This window comes from Podarcis erhardii, assembly GCF_964252035.2.
Source record: "Podarcis erhardii genome assembly, chromosome: 12".
NCBI classification, from domain to species: Eukaryota; Metazoa; Chordata; class Lepidosauria; order Squamata; family Lacertidae; genus Podarcis; species Podarcis erhardii.
In genome coordinates this window covers 44,662,311-44,687,117 of record NC_138513.1, presented here as the reverse complement: position 1 = coordinate 44,687,117, position 24,807 = coordinate 44,662,311, and positions in this window count along the sequence as shown.

Genomic DNA, 24,807 nt, shown 5'->3' with positions numbered 1-24,807 from the left:
CGGGGCTTAGGGGTTTTTTCAAAAAAATATTTTTCTGCCGGTTAAGTTGTCGAGGGCTGATTTTCTGTCCTGTGATAAAAAGGATTCTGTTTCGACCGCCAAACCTTTCAGGGGAGCATTTGCATCCGTTTGGCACCATTTTTGAGTCAATTGCCAAAAGTCAGATTTTTGATGAAATTGTGACCCCGGAGCTTAGGGATTTTTTCAAAAAAATATTTTTCTGCCGGTTAAGTTGTCGAGGGCTGATTTCTTATCCTGTGATAAAAAGCGTTCTCTTCGGACTGCCAAACCTTTCAGGGGAGCATTTTCAACCGTTTGGCACCATTTTTGAGTCAATTGCCAAAAGTCAGATATTTGAGGAAATTGTGACCCCGGGGCTTAGGGATTTTTTCAAAAAAATATTTTTCTGCCGGTTAACTTGTCGAGGGCTGATTTTCTGCCCTGTGATAAAAAGCCTTCTTTTTGGACCGCCAAACCTTTCAGGGGAGCATTTGCATCCGTTTGGCACCATTTTTGAGTCAATTGCCAAAAGTCAGATTTTAGATGAAATTGTGACCCCGGAGCTTAGGGATTTTTTCAAAAGAATATTTTTCTGCCGGTTAAGTTGTCGAGGGCTGATTTATAATCCTGTGATAAAAATCCTTCTCTTCGGACCGCCAAACCTTTCAGGGGAGCATTTGCAACCGTTTGGCACCATTTTTGAGTGAATTGCCGAAAGTCAGATTTTTGATGAAATTGTGACCCCGGGGCTTAGGGATTTTTTCAAAAAAATATTTTTCTGCCGGTTAAGTTGTCGAGGGCTGATTTCTTGTCCTGTGATAAAAAGCCTTCTCTTCGGACCGCCAAACCTTTCAGGGGAGCATTTGCAACCGTTTGGCACGATTTTTGAGTCAATTGCCAAAAATCATATTTTTGATGAAGTTGTGACCCCGGGGCTTAGGGTTTTTTTCAAAAAAATATTTTTATGCCAGTTAAATTGTCGAGGGCTGATTTCTTTTCCTGTGATAAAAAGCTTTCTCTTCGGACCGCCAAACCTTTCAGGGGAGCATTTGCAACCGTTGGGCACCATTTTTGAGTCAATAGCCAAATGTCAGATTTTTTATGAAACTGTGACCCCGCGGCTTAGGGATTTTTTCAAAAAAATATTTTTCTGCCGGAATATTTGTCGAGGGCTGATTTTCTGTCCTGTGATAAATAGCCTTCTCTTCTGACCACCAAATCTTTCAGGGGAGCATTTGCAACCGTTTCGCAGCATTTTTGAATCAATTGCCGAAGGTCAGATTTTTGATGAAATTGTGACCCCGGGGCTTAGGGATTTTTTCAAAATAATATTTTTCTGCCGGTTGAGTTGTCGAGGGCTGATTTTCTGTCCTGTGATAAAAAGGATTCTGTTTCGACCGCCAAACGATTCAGGGGAGCATTTGCATGCGTTTGGCACCATTTTTGAGTGAATTGCCCAAAATCATATTTTTGATGAAATTGTGACCCCGGGGCTTAGGGATTTTTTTCAAAAAAATATTTTTCTGCCGGTTATGTTGTTGAGGGCTGACTTCATATCCTGTGATAAAAAGCGTTCTCTTCAGACCGCCAAACCTTTCAGGGGAGCATTTGCAACCGTTGGGCACCATTTTTGAGTCAACTGCCAAAAGTCAGATTTTTGAGGAAATTGTGACCCCGGGGCTTAGGGATTTTTTCAAAATAATATTTTTCTGCCGGTTAAGTTGTTGAGGGCTGATTTTCTGTCCTGTGATAAAAAGGATTCTATTTCGACCGCCAAACCTTTCAGGGGAGCATTTGCACCCGTTTGGCACCATTTTTGAGTCAATTGCCAAAAGTCAGGTTTTTGATGAAATTGTGACCCCGGGGCTTAGGGATTTTTTCCAAAAAAATATTTTTCTGCCGGTTAAGTTGTCGAGGGCTGCTTTCTTTTCCTGTGATAAAAAGACTTAGGGATATTTTCCAAAAAATATTTTTCTGCCAGTTAAGTTGTCGATGGCTGATTTCTTTTCCTGTGATAAAAAGACTTCTCTCCGGACCGCCAAACCTTTCAGGGGAGCATTTGCAACCGTTTGGCACCATTTTTGAGTGAATTGCCAAAAGTCAGATTTTTGATGAAATTGTGACCCCGGGGCTTAGGGATTTTTTCAAAAAAATATTTTTCTGGCGGTTAAGTTGTTGAGGGCTGATTTTCTGTCCTGTGATAAAAAGGATTCTGTTTCGACCGCCAAACCTTTCACGGGAGCATTTGCAACCGTTGGGCACCATTTTTGAATCAATTGCCGAAATTCACATTTTTGATGAAATTGTGACCCCGGGGCTTAGGGATTTTTTCAAAAAAATATTTTTCTGACGGTTAAGTTGTCGAGGGCTGATTTCTTATCCTGTGATAAAAAGCCTTCTCTTTGGACCGCAAAACCTTTCAGGGGAGCATTTTCAACCGTTTGGCACCATTTTTGAGTCAATTGCCAAAAGTCAGAATTTTGATGAAATTGTGACCCTGGGGCTTAGGGATTTTTTCAAAAAAATATTTTTCTGCTGGTTAAATTGTCGAGGGCTGATTTCTTTTCCTGTGATAAAAAGCCTTCCCTTTGGACCGCCAAACCTTTCAGGGGAGCATTTGCAACCGTTGGGCACCATTTTTGAGTCAATTGCCAAAAGTCAGATTTTTGAGGAAATTGTGACCCCGGGGCTTAGGGATTTTTTCAAAATAATATTTTTCTGCCGGTTAAGTTGTTGAGGGCTGATTTTCTGTCCTGTGATAAAAAGGATTCTATTTCGACCGCCAAAGGATTCAGGGGAGCATTTGCACCCGTTTGGCACCATTTTTGAGTCAATTGCCAAAAGTCAGGTTTTTGATGAAATTGTGACCCCGGGGCTTAGGGATTTTTTCCAAAAAAATATTTTTCTGCCGGTTAAGTTGTCGAGGGCTGCTTTCTTTTCCTGTGATAAAAAGACTTAGGGATTTTTTCCAAAAAATATTTTTTGGCCAGTTAAGTTGTCGATGGCTGATTTCTTTTCCTGTGATAAAAAGACTTCTCTCCGGACCGCCAAACCTTTCAGGGGAGCATTTGCAACCGTTTGGCACCATTTTTGAGTGAATTGCCAAAAGTCAGATTTTTGATGAAATTGTGACCCCGGGGCTTAGGGATTTTTTCAAAAAAATATTTTTCTGGCGGTTAAGTTGTTGAGGGCTGATTTTCTGTCCTGTGATAAAAAGGATTCTGTTTCGACCGCCAAACCTTTCAGGGGAGCATTTGCAACCGTTGGGCACCATTTTTGAGTGAATTGCCGAAAGTCAGATTTTTGATGAAATTGTGAACCCGGGGCTTAGGGATTTTTTCAAAAAAATATTTTTCTGCCGGTTAAGTTGTCGAGGGCTGATTTCTTTCCTGTGATAAAAAGCCTTCTCTTTGGACCGCAAAACCTTTCAGGGGAGCATTTTCAACCGTTTGGCACCATTTTTGAGTCAATTGCCAAAAGTCAGAATTTTGATGAAATTGTGACCCTGGGGCTTAGGGATTTTTTCAAAAAAATATTTTTCTGCTGGTTAAATGGTCGAGGGCTGATTTCTTTTCCTGTGATAAAAAGCCTTCCCTTCGGACCGCCAAACCTTTCAGGGGAGCATTTGCAACCGTTGGGCACCATTTTTGAGCCAATTGCCAAAAATCATATTTTTGATGAAATTGTGACCCTGGGGCTTAGGGATTTTTTCAAAAAAATATTTTTCTGCTGGTTAAATTGTCGAGGGCTGATTTCTTTTCCTGTGATAAAAAGCCTTCTCTTCGGACCGCCAAACCTTGCAGGGGAGCATTTGCAACCGTTTGGAACCATTTTTGACTGAATTGCCAAAAATCATATTTTTGTTGAAATTGTGACCCTGGGGCTTAGGGATTTTTTCAAAAAAATATTTTTCTGCTGGTTAAATTTTCGAGGGCTGATTTCTTTTCCTGTGATAAAAAGACTTCTCTCCGGACCGCCAAACCTTTCAGGGGAGCATTTGCATCCGTTTGGCACCATTTTTGAGTGAATTGCCACAAGTCAGATTTTTGATGAAATTGTGACCCCGGAGCTTAGGGATTTTTTCAAAAAAATATTTTTCTGCCGGTTAAGTTGTCGAGGGCTGATTTCTTGTCCTGTGATAAAAAGGATTCTGTTTCGACCGCCAAACGTTTCAGGGGAGCATTTGCAACCGTTTGGCCCGATTTTTGAGTGAATTGCCAAAAGTCAGATTTTTGATGAAATTGTGACCCCGGGGCTTAGGGGTTTTTTCAAAAAAATATTTTTCTGCCGGTTAAGTTGTTGAGGGCTGATTTTCTGTCCTGTGATAAAAAGGATTTTGTTTCGACCGCCAAACCTTTCAGGGGAGCATTTGCATCCGTTTGGAACCATTTTTGAGTGAATTGCCAAAAGTCAGAATTTTGAGGAAATTGTGACCCCGGGGCTTCGGGGTTTTTTCAAAAAAATATTTTTCTGCCGGTTAACTTGTCGAGGGCTGATTTTCTGTCCTGTGATAAAAAGCCTTCTCTTTGGACCACCAAACCTTTCAGGTTAGCATTTGCATCCGTATGGCACCATTTTTGAGTGAATTGCCAAAAGTCAGATTTTAGATGAAATTGTGACCCCGGAGCTAAGGGATTTTTTCAAAAAAATATTTTTCTGCCGGTTAAGTTGTCGAGGGCTGATTTCTTATCCTGTGATAAAAAGCCTTCTCTTCGGACCGCCAAACCTTTCAGGGGATCATTTTCAACCGTTTGGCACCATTTTTGAGTCAATTGCCAAAAGTCAGATTTTTGATGAAATTGTGACCCCAGGGCTTAGGGTTTTTTTCAAAAAAATATTTTTCTGCCGGTTAAATTGTCGAGGGCTGATTTCTTTTCCTGTGATAAAAAGCCTTCTCTTCGGACCGCCAAACCTTTCAGGGGAGCATTTGCAACCGTTTGGCACCATTTTTGAGTGAATTGCCAAAAATCATATTTTTGATGAAATTGTGACCCCGGGGCCTAGGGGTTTTTTCAAAAAAATATTTTTCTGCCTGTTAACTTGTCGAGGGCTGATTTTCTGCCCTGTGATAAAAAGCCTTCTTTTTGGACCGCCAAACCTTTCAGGGGAGCATTTGCAACCGTTTGGCACCATTTTTGAGTGAATTGCCAAAAATCATATTTTTGATGAAATTGTGACCCCGGGGCCTAGGGGTTTTTTCAAAAAAATATTTTTCTGCCTGTTAACTTGTCGAGGGCTGATTTTCTGCCCTGTGATAAAAAGCCTTCTTTTTGGACCGCCAAACCTTTCAGGGGAGCATTTGCATCCGTTTGGCACCATTTTTGAGTCAATTGCCAAAAGTCAGATTTTAGATGAAATTGTGACCCCGGAGCTTAGGGATTTTTTCAAAAGAATATTTTTCTGACGGTTAAGTTGTCGAGGGCTGATTTATAATCCTGTGATAAAAATCCTTCTCTTCGGACCGCCAAACCTTTCAGGGGATCATTTTCAACCGTTTGGCACCATTTTTGAGTGAATTGCCGAAAGTCAGAGGTTTGATGAAATTGTGACCCCGGGGATTAAGGATTTTTTCAAAAAAATATTTTTCTGCCGGTTAAGTTGTCGAGGGCTGATTTTCAGTCCTGTGATAAAAAGGATTCTGTTTCGACCGCCAAACCTTTCAGGGGAACATTTGCAACTGTTGGGCACCATTTTTGAGTCAATTGCCAAAAGTCAGAGTTTTCATGAAATTGTGACTCCGGGGCTTAGGGATTTTTTCAAAAAAATCTTTTTCTGCCGGTTAACTTGTGGAGGGCTGATTTCTTTTCATGTGATATAAAGCCTTTTGTTTCGACCGCCAAACCTTTCAGAGGATCATTTGCAACCGTTGCGCACCATTTTTGAATCAATTGCCGAAACTCACAGTTTTGATGAAATTGTGACACCGGGGCTTAGGGATTTTTGCAAAAAAATCTTTTTCTGCCGGTTAAGTTGTTGTGGGCTGATTTCTTTTTCTGTGATAAAAAGCCTTCTCTTTCGACCGCCAAACCTTTCAGGGGAGAATTTGCAACCGTTTGGCACCATTTTTGAGTGAATTGCCGAAAGTCAGATTTTTGATGAAATTGTGACCCCGGGGCTTAGGGATTTTTTCAAAAAAATATTTTTCTGGCGGTTAAGTTGTTGAGGGCTGATTTTCTGTCCTGTGATAAAAAGGATTCTGTTTCGACCGCCAAACCTTTCACGGGAGCATTTGCAACCGTTGGGCACCATTTTTGAATCAATTGCCGAAATTCACATTTTTGATGAAATTGTGACCCCGGGGCTTAGGGATTTTTTCAAAAAAATATTTTTCTGACGGTTAAGTTGTCGATGGCTGATTTCTTTTCCTGTGATAAAAAGACTTCTCTCCGGACCGCCAAACCTTTCAGGGGAGCATTTTCAACCGTTTGGCACCATTTTTGAGTCAATTGCCAAAAGTCAGATTTTTGATGAAATTGTGACCCCGGGGCTTAGGGATTTTTTCAAAAAAATATTTTTCTGGCGGTTAAGTTGTTGAGGGCTGATTTTCTGTCCTGTGATAAAAAGGATTCTGTTTCGACCGCCAAACCTTTCACGGGAGCATTTGCAACCGTTGGGCACCATTTTTGAATCAATTGCCGAAATTCACATTTTTGATGAAATTGTGACCCCGGGGCTTAGGGATTTTTTCAAAAAAATATTTTTCTGACGGTTAAGTTGTCGAGGGCTGATTTCTTATCCTGTGATAAAAAGCCTTCTCTTTGGACCGCAAAACCTTTCAGGGGAGCATTTTCAACCGTTTGGCACCATTTTTGAGTCAATTGCCAAAAGTCAGAATTTTGATGAAATTGTGACCCTGGGGCTTAGGGATTTTTTCAAAAAAATATTTTTCTGCTGGTTAAATTGTCGAGGGCTGATTTCTTTTCCTGTGATAAAAAGCCTTCCCTTCGGACTGCCAAACCTTTCAGGGGAGCATTTGCAACCGTTGGGCACCATTTTTGAGCCAATTGCCAAAAGTCAGAATTTTGATGAAATTGTGACCCTGGGGCTTAGGGATTTTTTCAAAAAAATATTTTTCTGCTGGTTAAATTGTCGAGGGCTGATTTCTTTTCCTGTGATAAAAAGCCTTCTCTTCGGACCGCCAAACCTTTCAGGGGAGCATTTGCAACCGTTTGGAACCATTTTTGACTGAATTGCCAAAAATCATATTTTTGTTGAAATTGTGACCCTGGGGCTTAGGGATTTTTTCAAAAAAATATTTTTCTGCCGGTGAAGTTGTCAAGGGCTGATTTCTTTTCCTATGATAAAAAACCTTCTCTTTGGACCGCCAAACCTTTCAGGGGAGCATTTGCATCCGTTTGGCACCATTTTTGAGTCAATTGCCACAAGTCAGATTTTTGATGAAATTGTGACCCCGGAGCTTAGGGATTTTTTCAAAAAAATATTTTTCTGCCGGTTAAGTTGTCGAGGGCTGATTTCTTGTCCTGTGATAAAAAGGATTCTGTTTCGACCGCCAAACGTTTCAGGGGAGCATTTGCAACCGTTTGGCCCGATTTTTGAGTGAATTGCCAAAAGTCAGATTTTTGATGAAATTGTGACCCCGGGGCTTGGGTTTTTTCAAAAAAATATTTTTCTGCCGGTTAAGTTGTTGAGGGCTGATTTTCTGTCCTGTGATAAAAAGGATTTTGTTTCGACGGCCAAACCTTTCAGGGGAGCATTTGCATCCGTTTGGAACCATTTTTGAGTGAATTGCCAAAAGTCAGATTTTTGAGGAAATTGTGACCCCGGGGCTTCGGGGTTTTTTCAAAAAAATATTTTTCTGCCGGTTAACTTGTCGAGGGCTGATTTTCTGTCCTGTGATAAAAAGCCTTCTCTTCGGACCGCCAAAACTTTCAGTGGAGCATTTGCAACCCTTTGGCACCATTTTTGAGTGAATTACCAAAAGTCAGGTTTTTGATGAAATTGTGACCCCGGGGCTTAGGGATTTTTTCAAAAAAATATTTTTCTGCCGGTTAAGTTGTTGAGGGCTGATTTTCTGTCCTGTGATAAAAAGGATTCTGTTTCGACCGCCAAACCTTTCAGGGGAGCATTTGCACCCGTTTGGCACCATTTTTGAGTCAATTGCCAAAAGTCAGGTTTTTGATGAAATTGTGACCCCGGGGCTTAGGGATTTTTTCAAAAAAATATTTTTCTGCCAGTTAAGTTGTCGAGGGCTGATTTTCTGTCCTGTGATAAAAAGGATTCTGTTTCGACCGCCAAACCTTTCAGGGGAGCATTTGCAACCGTTGGGCACCATTTTTGAGTGTATTGCTAAAAGTCAGATTTTTGATGAAATTGTGAACCCGGAGCTTAGGGATTTTTTCCAAAAAATATTTTTCTGCCGGTTAAGTTGTCGAGGGCTGATTTCTTTCCTGTGATAAAAAGCCTTCTCTTTGGACCGCAAAACCTTTCAGGCGAGCATTAACAACCGTTTGGCACCATTTTTGAGTGATTTGCCAAAAGTCAGGTTTTTGATGAAATTGTAACCCCGGGTGTCAGGGGTTCAGGGAGAGAGGCGCAGATGAGGGAGGAGACAGAGAGTGAGGGGGAAGGATTCCAGAGTGACGAGGAAGAGGATGACAATGACCCAAGATTGTCCATGAGTCCGTCCAGTGAATCGGAGGACTCCCAAAAGGGAGCCCCTCTGGTCAAGCCAAGGGAAGCTAGAGGGGGAAGCAGTCAGGAGCAGGGAAACGAAGGGGGAACCCCCAGTGGGAGTTGGAGAGCGAGACCGGCTGCTCCGCTGGAACGGAGTGAGGGGGGAGGAGTGACCAGTGTGTCAGAAGGAGCAGAACAGGAAGCAGAGAGGGGAAGGAGATCAGGGCAAAACGTCCTGCCGGAAGGGGAGGAAAGTAGTATCGAGGGCAGTGTAACTGTCGAAGGCAAGGTCAGGAGCAACGTACGCGCGCCAAGTTCAAAATGGGAGGCGCGCGGAAATGAAGAGAGTCCTGGGGAGGAGCCTGGTCCCAAAGCCCGAAGGAGGGGGGAGGAGGCGGCAGAGGACTCAGCCTCTGGAGAGTCCCGAAGGGAGAGAACACAGGGGGGCACAAAGACCCTGCGGAAAAGGAAAGAGAGAAAGAGGTGGACCAGTACAAGCCTCTTAAACTGGTGTAGAGGGGGGACCGACTCAGAGGGGACTTCAGCGGTCTAAGCGTAACAGACGTAGAGTCACGGACCTCGGATGTAAAGCTAATAATGTTCTTCAATAAAAGCTTTTGTACATAAGCTGGAGTGGACTTTGGTCTCTTGTGAGCTGGGACCACGGGTGACTCTGACACCGGGGCTTAGGGGTTTTTTCAAAAAAATATTTTTCTGCCGGTTAAGTTGTCGAGGGCTGATTTTCTGTCCTGTGATAAAAAGGATTCTGTTTCGACCGCCAAACCTTTCAGGGGAGCATTTGCATCCGTTTGGCACCATTTTTGAGTCAATTGCCAAAAGTCAGATTTTTGATGAAATTGTGACCCCGGAGCTTAGGGATTTTTTCAAAAAAATATTTTTCTGCCGGTTAAGTTGTCGAGGGCTGATTTCTTATCCTGTGATAAAAAGCGTTCTCTTCGGACTGCCAAACCTTTCAGGGGAGCATTTTCAACCGTTTGGCACCATTTTTGAGTCAATTGCCAAAAGTCAGATATTTGAGGAAATTGTGACCCCGGGGCTTAGGGATTTTTTCAAAAAAATATTTTTCTGCCGGTTAACTTGTCGAGGGCTGATTTTCTGCCCTGTGATAAAAAGCCTTCTTTTTGGACCGCCAAACCTTTCAGGGGAGCATTTGCATCCGTTTGGCACCATTTTTGAGTCAATTGCCAAAAGTCAGATTTTAGATGAAATTGTGACCCCGGAGCTTAGGGATTTTTTCAAAAGAATATTTTTCTGCCGGTTAAGTTGTCGAGGGCTGATTTATAATCCTGTGATAAAAATCCTTCTCTTCGGACCGCCAAACCTTTCAGGGGAGCATTTGCAACCGTTTGGCACCATTTTTGAGTGAATTGCCGAAAGTCAGATTTTTGATGAAATTGTGACCCCGGGGCTTAGGGATTTTTTCAAAAAAATATTTTTCTGCCGGTTAAGTTGTCGAGGGCTGATTTCTTGTCCTGTGATAAAAAGCCTTCTCTTCGGACCGCCAAACCTTTCAGGGGAGCATTTGCAACCGTTTGGCACGATTTTTGAGTCAATTGCCAAAAATCATATTTTTGATGAAGTTGTGACCCCGGGGCTTAGGGATTTTTTCAAAAAAATATTTTTATGCCAGTTAAATTGTCGAGGGCTGATTTCTTTTCCTGTGATAAAAAGCTTTCTCTTCGGACCGCCAAACCTTTCAGGGGAGCATTTGCAACCGTTGGGCACCATTTTTGAGTCAATAGCCAAATGTCAGATTTTTTATGAAACTGTGACCCCGCGGCTTAGGGATTTTTTCAAAAAAATATTTTTCTGCCGGAATATTTGTCGAGGGCTGATTTTCTGTCCTGTGATAAATAGCCTTCTCTTCTGACCACCAAATCTTTCAGGGGAGCATTTGCAACCGTTTCGCAGCATTTTTGAATCAATTGCCGAAGGTCAGATTTTTGATGAAATTGTGACCCCGGGGCTTAGGGATTTTTTCAAAATAATATTTTTCTGCCGGTTGAGTTGTCGAGGGCTGATTTTCTGTCCTGTGATAAAAAGGATTCTGTTTCGACCGCCAAACGATTCAGGGGAGCATTTGCATGCGTTTGGCACCATTTTTGAGTGAATTGCCCAAAATCATATTTTTGATGAAATTGTGACCCCGGGGCTTAGGGATTTTTTTCAAAAAAATATTTTTCTGCCGGTTATGTTGTTGAGGGCTGACTTCATATCCTGTGATAAAAAGCGTTCTCTTCAGACCGCCAAACCTTTCAGGGGAGCATTTGCAACCGTTGGGCACCATTTTTGAGTCAACTGCCAAAAGTCAGATTTTTGAGGAAATTGTGACCCCGGGGCTTAGGGATTTTTTCAAAATAATATTTTTCTGCCGGTTAAGTTGTTGAGGGCTGATTTTCTGTCCTGTGATAAAAAGGATTCTATTTCGACCGCCAAACCTTTCAGGGGAGCATTTGCACCCGTTTGGCACCATTTTTGAGTCAATTGCCAAAAGTCAGGTTTTTGATGAAATTGTGACCCCGGGGCTTAGGGATTTTTTCCAAAAAAATATTTTTCTGCCGGTTAAGTTGTCGAGGGCTGCTTTCTTTTCCTGTGATAAAAAGACTTAGGGATATTTTCCAAAAAATATTTTTCTGCCAGTTAAGTTGTCGATGGCTGATTTCTTTTCCTGTGATAAAAAGACTTCTCTCCGGACCGCCAAACCTTTCAGGGGAGCATTTGCAACCGTTTGGCACCATTTTTGAGTGAATTGCCAAAAGTCAGATTTTTGATGAAATTGTGACCCCGGGGCTTAGGGATTTTTTCAAAAAAATATTTTTCTGGCGGTTAAGTTGTTGAGGGCTGATTTTCTGTCCTGTGATAAAAAGGATTCTGTTTCGACCGCCAAACCTTTCACGGGAGCATTTGCAACCGTTGGGCACCATTTTTGAATCAATTGCCGAAATTCACATTTTTGATGAAATTGTGACCCCGGGGCTTAGGGATTTTTTCAAAAAAATATTTTTCTGACGGTTAAGTTGTCGAGGGCTGATTTCTTATCCTGTGATAAAAAGCCTTCTCTTTGGACCGCAAAACCTTTCAGGGGAGCATTTGCAACCGTTTGGCACGATTTTTGAGTCAATTGCCAAAAATCATATTTTTGATGAAGTTGTGACCCCGGGGCTTAGGGATTTTTTCAAAAAAATATTTTTATGCCAGTTAAATTGTCGAGGGCTGATTTCTTTTCCTGTGATAAAAAGCTTTCTCTTCGGACCGCCAAACCTTTCAGGGGAGCATTTGCAACCGTTGGGCACCATTTTTGAGTCAATAGCCAAATGTCAGATTTTTTATGAAACTGTGACCCCGCGGCTTAGGGATTTTTTCAAAAAAATATTTTTCTGCCGGAATATTTGTCGAGGGCTGATTTTCTGTCCTGTGATAAATAGCCTTCTCTTCTGACCACCAAATCTTTCAGGGGAGCATTTGCAACCGTTTCGCAGCATTTTTGAATCAATTGCCGAAGGTCAGATTTTTGATGAAATTGTGACCCCGGGGCTTAGGGATTTTTTCAAAATAATATTTTTCTGCCGGTTGAGTTGTCGAGGGCTGATTTTCTGTCCTGTGATAAAAAGGATTCTGTTTCGACCGCCAAACGATTCAGGGGAGCATTTGCATGCGTTTGGCACCATTTTTGAGTGAATTGCCCAAAATCATATTTTTGATGAAATTGTGACCCCGGGGCTTAGGGATTTTTTTCAAAAAAATATTTTTCTGCCGGTTATGTTGTTGAGGGCTGACTTCATATCCTGTGATAAAAAGCGTTCTCTTCAGACCGCCAAACCTTTCAGGGGAGCATTTGCAACCGTTGGGCACCATTTTTGAGTCAACTGCCAAAAGTCAGATTTTTGAGGAAATTGTGACCCCGGGGCTTAGGGATTTTTTCAAAATAATATTTTTCTGCCGGTTAAGTTGTTGAGGGCTGATTTTCTGTCCTGTGATAAAAAGGATTCTATTTCGACCGCCAAACCTTTCAGGGGAGCATTTGCACCCGTTTGGCACCATTTTTGAGTCAATTGCCAAAAGTCAGGTTTTTGATGAAATTGTGACCCCGGGGCTTAGGGATTTTTTCCAAAAAAATATTTTTCTGCCGGTTAAGTTGTCGAGGGCTGCTTTCTTTTCCTGTGATAAAAAGACTTAGGGATATTTTCCAAAAAATATTTTTCTGCCAGTTAAGTTGTCGATGGCTGATTTCTTTTCCTGTGATAAAAAGACTTCTCTCCGGACCGCCAAACCTTTCAGGGGAGCATTTGCAACCGTTTGGCACCATTTTTGAGTGAATTGCCAAAAGTCAGATTTTTGATGAAATTGTGACCCCGGGGCTTAGGGATTTTTTCAAAAAAATATTTTTCTGGCGGTTAAGTTGTTGAGGGCTGATTTTCTGTCCTGTGATAAAAAGGATTCTGTTTCGACCGCCAAACCTTTCACGGGAGCATTTGCAACCGTTGGGCACCATTTTTGAATCAATTGCCGAAATTCACATTTTTGATGAAATTGTGACCCCGGGGCTTAGGGATTTTTTCAAAAAAATATTTTTCTGACGGTTAAGTTGTCGAGGGCTGATTTCTTATCCTGTGATAAAAAGCCTTCTCTTTGGACCGCAAAACCTTTCAGGGGAGCATTTTCAACCGTTTGGCACCATTTTTGAGTCAATTGCCAAAAGTCAGAATTTTGATGAAATTGTGACCCTGGGGCTTAGGGATTTTTTCAAAAAAATATTTTTCTGCTGGTTAAATTGTCGAGGGCTGATTTCTTTTCCTGTGATAAAAAGCCTTCCCTTTGGACCGCCAAACCTTTCAGGGGAGCATTTGCAACCGTTGGGCACCATTTTTGAGTCAATTGCCAAAAGTCAGATTTTTGAGGAAATTGTGACCCCGGGGCTTAGGGATTTTTTCAAAATAATATTTTTCTGCCGGTTAAGTTGTTGAGGGCTGATTTTCTGTCCTGTGATAAAAAGGATTCTATTTCGACCGCCAAAGGATTCAGGGGAGCATTTGCACCCGTTTGGCACCATTTTTGAGTCAATTGCCAAAAGTCAGGTTTTTGATGAAATTGTGACCCCGGGGCTTAGGGATTTTTTCCAAAAAAATATTTTTCTGCCGGTTAAGTTGTCGAGGGCTGCTTTCTTTTCCTGTGATAAAAAGACTTAGGGATTTTTTCCAAAAAATATTTTTTGGCCAGTTAAGTTGTCGATGGCTGATTTCTTTTCCTGTGATAAAAAGACTTCTCTCCGGACCGCCAAACCTTTCAGGGGAGCATTTGCAACCGTTTGGCACCATTTTTGAGTGAATTGCCAAAAGTCAGATTTTTGATGAAATTGTGACCCCGGGGCTTAGGGATTTTTTCAAAAAAATATTTTTCTGGCGGTTAAGTTGTTGAGGGCTGATTTTCTGTCCTGTGATAAAAAGGATTCTGTTTCGACCGCCAAACCTTTCAGGGGAGCATTTGCAACCGTTGGGCACCATTTTTGAGTGAATTGCCGAAAGTCAGATTTTTGATGAAATTGTGAACCCGGGGCTTAGGGATTTTTTCAAAAAAATATTTTTCTGCCGGTTAAGTTGTCGAGGGCTGATTTCTTTCCTGTGATAAAAAGCCTTCTCTTTGGACCGCAAAACCTTTCAGGGGAGCATTTTCAACCGTTTGGCACCATTTTTGAGTCAATTGCCAAAAGTCAGAATTTTGATGAAATTGTGACCCTGGGGCTTAGGGATTTTTTCAAAAAAATATTTTTCTGCTGGTTAAATGGTCGAGGGCTGATTTCTTTTCCTGTGATAAAAAGCCTTCCCTTCGGACCGCCAAACCTTTCAGGGGAGCATTTGCAACCGTTGGGCACCATTTTTGAGCCAATTGCCAAAAATCATATTTTTGATGAAATTGTGACCCTGGGGCTTAGGGATTTTTTCAAAAAAATATTTTTCTGCTGGTTAAATTGTCGAGGGCTGATTTCTTTTCCTGTGATAAAAAGCCTTCTCTTCGGACCGCCAAACCTTGCAGGGGAGCATTTGCAACCGTTTGGAACCATTTTTGACTGAATTGCCAAAAATCATATTTTTGTTGAAATTGTGACTCTGGGGCTTAGGGATTTTTTCAAAAAAATATTTTTCTGCTGGTTAAATTTTCGAGGGCTGATTTCTTTTCCTGTGATAAAAAGACTTCTCTCCGGACCGCCAAACCTTTCAGGGGAGCATTTGCATCCGTTTGGCACCATTTTTGAGTGAATTGCCACAAGTCAGATTTTTGATGAAATTGTGACCCCGGAGCTTAGGGATTTTTTCAAAAAAATATTTTTCTGCCGGTTAAGTTGTCGAGGGCTGATTTCTTGTCCTGTGATAAAAAGGATTCTGTTTCGACCGCCAAACGTTTCAGGGGAGCATTTGCAACCGTTTGGCCCGATTTTTGAGTGAATTGCCAAAAGTCAGATTTTTGATGAAATTGTGACCCCGGGGCTTAGGGGTTTTTTCAAAAAAATATTTTTCTGCCGGTTAAGTTGTTGAGGGCTGATTTTCTGTCCTGTGATAAAAAGGATTTTGTTTCGACCGCCAAACCTTTCAGGGGAGCATTTGCATCCGTTTGGAACCATTTTTGAGTGAATTGCCAAAAGTCAGAATTTTGAGGAAATTGTGACCCCGGGGCTTCGGGGTTTTTTCAAAAAAATATTTTTCTGCCGGTTAACTTGTCGAGGGCTGATTTTCTGTCCTGTGATAAAAAGCCTTCTCTTTGGACCACCAAACCTTTCAGGTTAGCATTTGCATCCGTATGGCACCATTTTTGAGTGAATTGCCAAAAGTCAGATTTTAGATGAAATTGTGACCCCGGAGCTAAGGGATTTTTTCAAAAAAATATTTTTCTGCCGGTTAAGTTGTCGAGGGCTGATTTCTTATCCTGTGATAAAAAGCCTTCTCTTCGGACCGCCAAACCTTTCAGGGGATCATTTTCAACCGTTTGGCACCATTTTTGAGTCAATTGCCAAAAGTCAGATTTTTGATGAAATTGTGACCCCAGGGCTTAGGGTTTTTTTCAAAAAAATATTTTTCTGCCGGTTAAATTGTCGAGGGCTGATTTCTTTTCCTGTGATAAAAAGCCTTCTCTTCGGACCGCCAAACCTTTCAGGGGAGCATTTGCAACCGTTTGGCACCATTTTTGAGTGAATTGCCAAAAATCATATTTTTGATGAAATTGTGACCCCGGGGCCTAGGGGTTTTTTCAAAAAAATATTTTTCTGCCTGTTAACTTGTCGAGGGCTGATTTTCTGCCCTGTGATAAAAAGCCTTCTTTTTGGACCGCCAAACCTTTCAGGGGAGCATTTGCAACCGTTTGGCACCATTTTTGAGTGAATTGCCAAAAATCATATTTTTGATGAAATTGTGACCCCGGGGCCTAGGGGTTTTTTCAAAAAAATATTTTTCTGCCTGTTAACTTGTCGAGGGCTGATTTTCTGCCCTGTGATAAAAAGCCTTCTTTTTGGACCGCCAAACCTTTCAGGGGAGCATTTGCATCCGTTTGGCACCATTTTTGAGTCAATTGCCAAAAGTCAGATTTTAGATGAAATTGTGACCCCGGAGCTTAGGGATTTTTTCAAAAGAATATTTTTCTGACGGTTAAGTTGTCGAGGGCTGATTTATAATCCTGTGATAAAAATCCTTCTCTTCGGACCGCCAAACCTTTCAGGGGATCATTTTCAACCGTTTGGCACCATTTTTGAGTGAATTGCCGAAAGTCAGAGGTTTGATGAAATTGTGACCCCGGGGATTAAGGATTTTTTCAAAAAAATATTTTTCTGCCGGTTAAGTTGTCGAGGGCTGATTTTCAGTCCTGTGATAAAAAGGATTCTGTTTCGACCGCCAAACCTTTCAGGGGAACATTTGCAACTGTTGGGCACCATTTTTGAGTCAATTGCCAAAAGTCAGAGTTTTCATGAAATTGTGACTCCGGGGCTTAGGGATTTTTTCAAAAAAATCTTTTTCTGCCGGTTAACTTGTGGAGGGCTGATTTCTTTTCATGTGATATAAAGCCTTTTGTTTCGACCGCCAAACCTTTCAGAGGATCATTTGCAACCGTTGCGCACCATTTTTGAATCAATTGCCGAAACTCACAGTTTTGATGAAATTGTGACACCGGGGCTTAGGGATTTTTGCAAAAAAATCTTTTTCTGCCGGTTAAGTTGTTGTGGGCTGATTTCTTTTTCTGTGATAAAAAGCCTTCTCTTTCGACCGCCAAACCTTTCAGGGGAGAATTTGCAACCGTTTGGCACCATTTTTGAGTGAATTGCCGAAAGTCAGATTTTTGATGAAATTGTGACCCCGGGGCTTAGGGATTTTTTCAAAAAAATATTTTTCTGGCGGTTAAGTTGTTGAGGGCTGATTTTCTGTCCTGTGATAAAAAGGATTCTGTTTCGACCGCCAAACCTTTCACGGGAGCATTTGCAACCGTTGGGCACCATTTTTGAATCAATTGCCGAAATTCACATTTTTGATGAAATTGTGACCCCGGGGCTTAGGGATTTTTTCAAAAAAATATTTTTCTGACGGTTAAGTTGTCGATGGCTGATTTCTTTTCCTGTGATAAAAAGACTTCTCTCCGGACCGCCAAACCTTTCAGGGGAGCATTTTCAACCGTTTGGCACCATTTTTGAGTCAATTGCCAAAAGTCAGATTTTTGATGAAATTGTGACCCCGGGGCTTAGGGATTTTTTCAAAAAAATATTTTTCTGGCGGTTAAGTTGTTGAGGGCTGATTTTCTGTCCTGTGATAAAAAGGATTCTGTTTCGACCGCCAAACCTTTCACGGGAGCATTTGCAACCGTTGGGCACCATTTTTGAATCAATTGCCGAAATTCACATTTTTGATGAAATTGTGACCCCGGGGCTTAGGGATTTTTTCAAAAAAATATTTTTCTGACGGTTAAGTTGTCGAGGGCTGATTTCTTATCCTGTGATAAAAAGCCTTCTCTTTGGACCGCAAAACCTTTCAGGGGAGCATTTTCAACCGTTTGGCACCATTTTTGAGTCAATTGCCAAAAGTCAGAATTTTGATGAAATTGTGACCCTGGGGCTTAGGGATTTTTTCAAAAAAATATTTTTCTGCTGGTTAAATTGTCGAGGGCTGATTTCTTTTCCTGTGATAAAAAGCCTTCCCTTCGGACTGCCAAACCTTTCAGGGGAGCATTTGCAACCGTTGGGCACCATTTTTGAGCCAATTGCCAAAAGTCAGAATTTTGATGAAATTGTGACCCTGGGGCTTAGGGATTTTTTCAAAAAAATATTTTTCTGCTGGTTAAATTGTCGAGGGCTGATTTCTTTTCCTGTGATAAAAAGCCTTCTCTTCGGACCGCCAAACCTTTCAGGGGAGCATTTGCAACCGTTTGGAACCATTTTTGACTGAATTGCCAAAAATCATATTTTTGTTGAAATTGTGACCCTGGGGCTTAGGGATTTTTTCAAAAAAATATTTTTCTGCTGGTTAAATTTTCGAGGACTGATTTCTTTTCCTGTGATAAAAAGACTTCTCTCCGGACCGCCAAACCTTTCAGGGGAGCATTTGCAACCGTTGGGCACCATTTTTGAGTGAATTGCCACAAGTCAGGTTTTTGATGAAATTGTGACCCCGGGGCTTAGGGATTTTTTCAAAAAAATATCTTTCTGCTGGTTAAGTTGTCAACGGCTGATTTCTTGTCCTGTGATAAAAAGGATTCTGTTTCGACCGCCAAACCTTTCAGGGGAGCATTTGCAACCGTTTGGCACCATTTTTGAGTGAATTGCCAAAAATCATATTTTTGTTGAAATTGTGACCCTGGGGCTTAGGGATTTTTTCAAAAAAATATTTTTCTGCCGGTGAAGTTGTCAAGGGCTGATTTCTTTTCCTATGATAAAAAACCTTCTCTTTGGACCGCCAAACCTTTCAGGGGAGCATTTGCATCCGTTTGGCACCATTTTTGAGTCAATTGCCACAAGTCAGATTTTTGATGAAATTGTGACCCCGGAGCTTAGGGATTTTTTCAAAAAAATATTTTTCTGCCGGTTAAGTTGTCGAGGGCTGATTTCTTGTCCTGTGATAAAAAGGATTCTGTTTCGACCGCCAAACGTTTCAGGGGAGCATTTGCAACCGTTTGGCCCGATTTTTGAGTGAATTGCCAAAAGTCAGATTTTTGATGAAATTGTGACCCCGGGGCTTGGGTTTTTTCAAAAAAATATTTTTCTGCCGGTTAAGTTGTTGAGGGCTGATTTTCTGTCCTGTGATAAAAAGGATTTTGTTTCGACGGCCAAACCTTTCAGGGGAGCATTTGCATCCGTTTGGAACCATTTTTGAGTGAATTGCCAAAAGTCAGATTTTTGAGGAAATTGTGACCCCGGGGCTTCGGGGTTTTTTCAAAAAAATATTTTTCTGCCGGTTAACTTGTCGAGGGCTGATTTTCTGTCCTGTGATAAAAAGCCTTCTCTTTGGACCACCAAACCTTTCAGGTTAGCATTTGCATCCGTTTGGCACCATTTTTGAGTGAATTGCCAAAAGTCAGATTTTAGATGAAATTGTGACCCCGGAGCTAAGGGATTTTTTCAAAAAAATATTTTTCTGCCGGTTAAGTTGTCGAGGGCTGATTTCTTATCCTGTGATAAAAAGCCTTCTCTTCGGACCGCCAAACCTTTCAGGGGATCATTTTCAACCGTTTGGCACCATTTTTGAGTCAATTGCCAAAAGTCAGATTTTTGATGAAATTGTGACCCCGGGGCTTAGGGATTTTTTCAAAAAAATATTTTTCTGCCGGTTAAGTTGTCGAGGGCTGATTTCTTGTCCTGTGATAAAAAGCCTTCTCTTCGGACCGCCAAACCTTTCAGGGGAGCATTTGCAACCGTTTGGCACGATTTTTGAGTCAATTGCCAAAAATCATATTTTTGATGAAGTTGTGACCCCGGGGCTTAGGGATTTTTTCAAAAAAATATTTTTATGCCAGTTAAATTGTCGAGGGCTGATTTCTTTTCCTGTGATAAAAAGCTTTCTCTTCGGACCGCCAAACCTTTCAGGGGAGCATTTGCAACCGTTGGGCACCATTTTTGAGTCAATAGCCAAATGTCAGATTTTTTATGAAACTGTGACCCCGCGGCTTAGGGATTTTTTCAAAAAAATATTATTCTGCCGGAATATTTGTCGAGGGCTGATTTTCTGTCCTGTGATAAATAGCCTTCTCTTCGGACCACCAAACCTTTCAGGGGAGCATTTGCAACCGTTTCGCAGCATTTTTGAATCAATTGCCGAAGGTCAGATTTTTGATGAAATTGTGACCCCGGGGCTTAGGGATTTTTTCAAAATAATATTTTTCTGCCGGTTGAGTTGTCGAGGGCTGATTTTCTGTCCTGTGATAAAAAGGATTCTGTATCGACCGCCAAATGATTCAGGGGAGCATTTGCATGCGTTTGGCACCATTTTTGAGTGAATTGCCAAAAATCATATTTTTGATGAAATTGTGACCCCGGGGCTTAGGGATTTTTTTCAAAAAAAATATTTTTCTGCCGGTTATGGTGTTGAGGGCTGACTTCTTATCCTGTTTTAAAAAGCGTTCTCTTCAGACCGCCAAACCTTTCAGGGGAGCATTTGCAACCGTTGGGCACCATTTTTGAGTCAACTGCCAAAAGTCAGATTTTTGAGGAAATTGTGACCCCGGGGCTTAGGGATTTTTTCAAAATAATATTTTTCTGCCGGTTAAGTTGTTGAGGGCTGATTTTCTGTCCTGTGATAAAAAGGATTCTATTTCGACCGCCAAACCTTTCAGGGGAGCATTTGCACCCGTTTGGCACCATTTTTGAGTCAATTGCCAAAAGTCAGGTTTTTGATGAAATTGTGACCCCGGGGCTTAGGGATTTTTTCAAAAAAATATTTTTCTGACGGTTAAGTTGTCGATGGCTGATTTCTTTTCCTGTGATAAAAAGACTTAGGGATTTTTTCCAAAAAATATTTTTCTGCCAGTTAAGTTGTCGATGGCTGATTTCTTTTCCTGTGATAAAAAGACTTCTCTCCGGACCGCCAAACCTTTCAGGGGAGCATTTGCAACCGTTTGGCACCATTTTTGAGTGAATTGCCAAAAGTCAGATTTTTGATGAAATTGTGACCCCGGGGCTTAGGGATTTTTTCAAAAAAATATTTTTCTGGCGGTTAAGTTGTTGAGGGCTGATTTTCTGTCCTGTGATAAAAAGGATTCTGTTTCGACCGCCAAACCTTTCACGGGAGCATTTGCAACCGTTGGGCACCATTTTTGAATCAATTGCCGAAATTCACATTTTTGATGAAATTGTGACCCCGGGGCTTAGGGATTTTTTCAAAAAAATATTTTTCTGACGGTTAAGTTGTCGATGGCTGATTTCTTTTCCTGTGATAAAAAGACTTCTCTCCGGACCGCCAAACCTTTCAGGGGAGCATTTTCAACCGTTTGGCACCATTTTTGAGTCAATTGCCAAAAGTCAGATTTTTGATGAAATTGTGACCCCGGGGCTTAGGGATTTTTTCAAAAAAATATTTTTCTGGCGGTTAAGTTGTTGAGGGCTGATTTTCTGTCCTGTGATAAAAAGGATTCTGTTTCGACCGCCAAACCTTTCACGGGAGCATTTGCAACCGTTGGGCACCATTTTTGAATCAATTGCCGAAATTCACATTTTTGATGAAATTGTGACCCCGGGGCTTAGGGATTTTTTCAAAAAAATATTTTTCTGACGGTTAAGTTGTCGAGGGCTGATTTCTTATCCTGTGATAAAAAGCCTTCTCTTTGGACCGCAAAACCTTTCAGGGGAGCATTTTCAACCGTTTGGCACCATTTTTGAGTCAATTGCCAAAAGTCAGAATTTTGATGAAATTGTGACCCTGGGGCTTAGGGATTTTTTCAAAAAAATATTTTTCTGCTGGTTAAATTGTCGAGGGCTGATTTCTTTTCCTGTGATAAAAAGCCTTCCCTTCGGACCGCCAAACCTTTCAGGGGAGCATTTGCAACCGTTGGGCACCATTTTTGAGCCAATTGCCAAAAGTCAGAATTTTGATGAAATTGTGACCCTGGGGCTTAGGGATTTTTTCAAAAAAATATTTTTCTGCTGGTTAAATTGTCGAGGGCTGATTTCTTTTCCTGTGATAAAAAGCCTTCTCTTCGGACCGCCAAACCTTGCAGGGGAGCATTTGCAACCGTTTGGAACCATTTTTGACTGAATTGCCAAAAATCATATTTTTGTTGAAATTGTGACCCTGGGGCTTAGGGATTTTTTCAAAAAAATATTTTTCTGCTGGTTAAATTTTCGAGGACTGATTTCTTTTCCTGTGATAAAAAGACTTCTCTCCGGACCGCCAAACCTTTCAGGGGAGCATTTGCAACCGTTGGGCACCATTTTTGAGTGAATTGCCACAAGTCAGGTTTTTGATGAAATTGTGACCCCGGGGCTTAGGGATTTTTTCAAAAAAATATCTTTCTGCTGGTTAAGTTGTCAACGGCTGATTTCTTGTCCTGTGATAAAAAGGATTCTGTTTCGACCGCCAAACCTTTCAGGGGAGCATTTGCAACCGTTTGGCACCATTTTTGAGTGAATTGCCAAAAATCATATTTTTGTTGAAATTGTGACCCTGGGGCTTAGGGATTTTTTCAAAAAAATATTTTTCTGCCGGTGAAGTTGTCAAGGGCTGATTTCTTTTCCTATGATAAAAAACCTTCTCTTTGGACCGCCAAACCTTTCAGGGGAGCATTTGCATCCGTTTGGCACCATTTTTGAGTCAATTGCCACAAGTCAGATTTTTGATGAAATTGTGACCCCGGAGCTTAGGGATTTTTTCAAAAAAATATTTTTCTGCCGGTTAAGTTGTCGAGGGCTGATTTCTTGTCCTGTGATAAAAAGGATTCTGTTTCGACCGCCAAACGTTTCAGGGGAGCATTTGCAACCGTTTGGCCCGATTTTTGAGTGAATTGCCAAAAGTCAGATTTTTGATGAAATTGTGACCCCGGGGCTTAGGGGTTTTTTCAAAAAAATATTTTTCTGCCGGTTAAGTTGTTGAGGGCTGATTTTCTGTCCTGTGATAAAAAGGATTTTGTTTCGACCGCCAAACCTTTCAGGGGAGCATTTGCATCCGTTTGGAACCATTTTTGAGTGAATTGCCAAAAGTCAGATTTTTGAGGAAATTGTGACCCCGGGGCTTCGGGGTTTTTTCAAAAAAATATTTTTCTGCCGGTTAACTTGTCGAGGGCTGATTTTCTGTCCTGTGATAAAAAGCCTTCTCTTTGGACCACCAAACCTTTCAGGTTAGCATTTGCATCCGTTTGGCACCATTTTTGAGTGAATTGCCAAAAGTCAGATTTTAGATGAAATTGTGACCCCGGAGCTAAGGGATTTTTTCAAAAAAATATTTTTCTGCCGGTTAAGTTGTCGAGGGCTGATTTCTTATCCTGTGATAAAAAGCCTTCTCTTCGGACCGCCAAACCTTTCAGGGGATCATTTTCAACCGTTTGGCACCATTTTTGAGTCAATTGCCAAAAGTCAGATTTTTGATGAAATTGTGACCCCGGGGCTTAGGGATTTTTTCCAAAAAAATATTTTTCTGCCGGTTAAGTTGTCGAGGGCTGATTTCTTGTCCTGTGATAAAAAGGATTCTGTTTCGACCGCCAAACGTTTCAGGGGAGCATTTGCAACCGTTTGGCCCGATTTTTGAGTGAATTGCCAAAAGTCAGATTTTTGATGAAATTGTGACCCCGGGGCTTAGGGGTTTTTTCAAAAAAATATTTTTCTGCCGGTTAAGTTGTTGAGGGCTGATTTTCTGTCCTGTGATAAAAAGGATTTTGTTTCGACCGCCAAACCTTTCAGGGGAGCATTTGCATCCGTTTGGAACCATTTTTGAGTGAATTGCCAAAAGTCAGATTTTTGAGGAAATTGTGACCCCGGGGCTTCGGGGTTTTTTCAAAAAAATATTTTTCTGCCGGTTAACTTGTCGAGGGCTGATTTTCTGTCCTGTGATAAAAAGCCTTCTCTTTGGACCACCAAACCTTTCAGGTTAGCATTTGCATCCGTTTGGCACCATTTTTGAGTGAATTGCCAAAAGTCAGATTTTAGATGAAATTGTGACCCCGGAGCTAAGGGATTTTTTCAAAAAAATATTTTTCTGCCGGTTAAGTTGTCGAGGGCTGATTTCTTATCCTGTGATAAAAAGCCTTCTCTTCGGACCGCCAAACCTTTCAGGGGATCATTTTCAACCGTTTGGCACCATTTTTGAGTCAATTGCCAAAAGTCAGATTTTTGATGAAATTGTGACCCCAGGGCTTAGGGTTTTTTTCAAAAAAATATTTTTCTGCCGGTTAAATTGTCGAGGGCTGATTTCTTTTCCTGTGATAAAAAGCCTTCTCTTCGGACCGCCAAACCTTTCAGGGGAGCATTTGCAACCGTTTGGCACCATTTTTGAGTGAATTGCCAAAAATCATATTTTTGATGAAATTGTGACCCCGGGGCCTAGGGGTTTTTTCAAAAAAATATTTTTCTGCCTGTTAACTTGTCGAGGGCTGATTTTCTGCCCTGTGATAAAAAGCCTTCTTTTTGGACCGCCAAACCTTTCAGGGGAGCATTTGCAACCGTTTGGCACCATTTTTGAGTGAATTGCCAAAAATCATATTTTTGATGAAATTGTGACCCCGGGGCCTAGGGGTTTTTTCAAAAAAATATTTTTCTGCCTGTTAACTTGTCGAGGGCTGATTTTCTGCCCTGTGATAAAAAGCCTTCTTTTTGGACCGCCAAACCTTTCAGGGGAGCATTTGCATCCGTTTGGCACCATTTTTGAGTCAATTGCCAAAAGTCAGATTTTAGATGAAATTGTGACCCCGGAGCTTAGGGATTTTTTCAAAAGAATATTTTTCTGACGGTTAAGTTGTCGAGGGCTGATTTATAATCCTGTGATAAAAATCCTTCTCTTCGGACCGCCAAACCTTTCAGGGGATCATTTTCAACCGTTTGGCACCATTTTTGAGTGAATTGCCGAAAGTCAGAGGTTTGATGAAATTGTGACCCCGGGGATTAAGGATTTTTTCAAAAAAATATTTTTCTGCCGGTTAAGTTGTCGAGGGCTGATTTTCTGTCCTGTGATAAAAAGGATTCTGTTTCGACCGCCAAACCTTTCA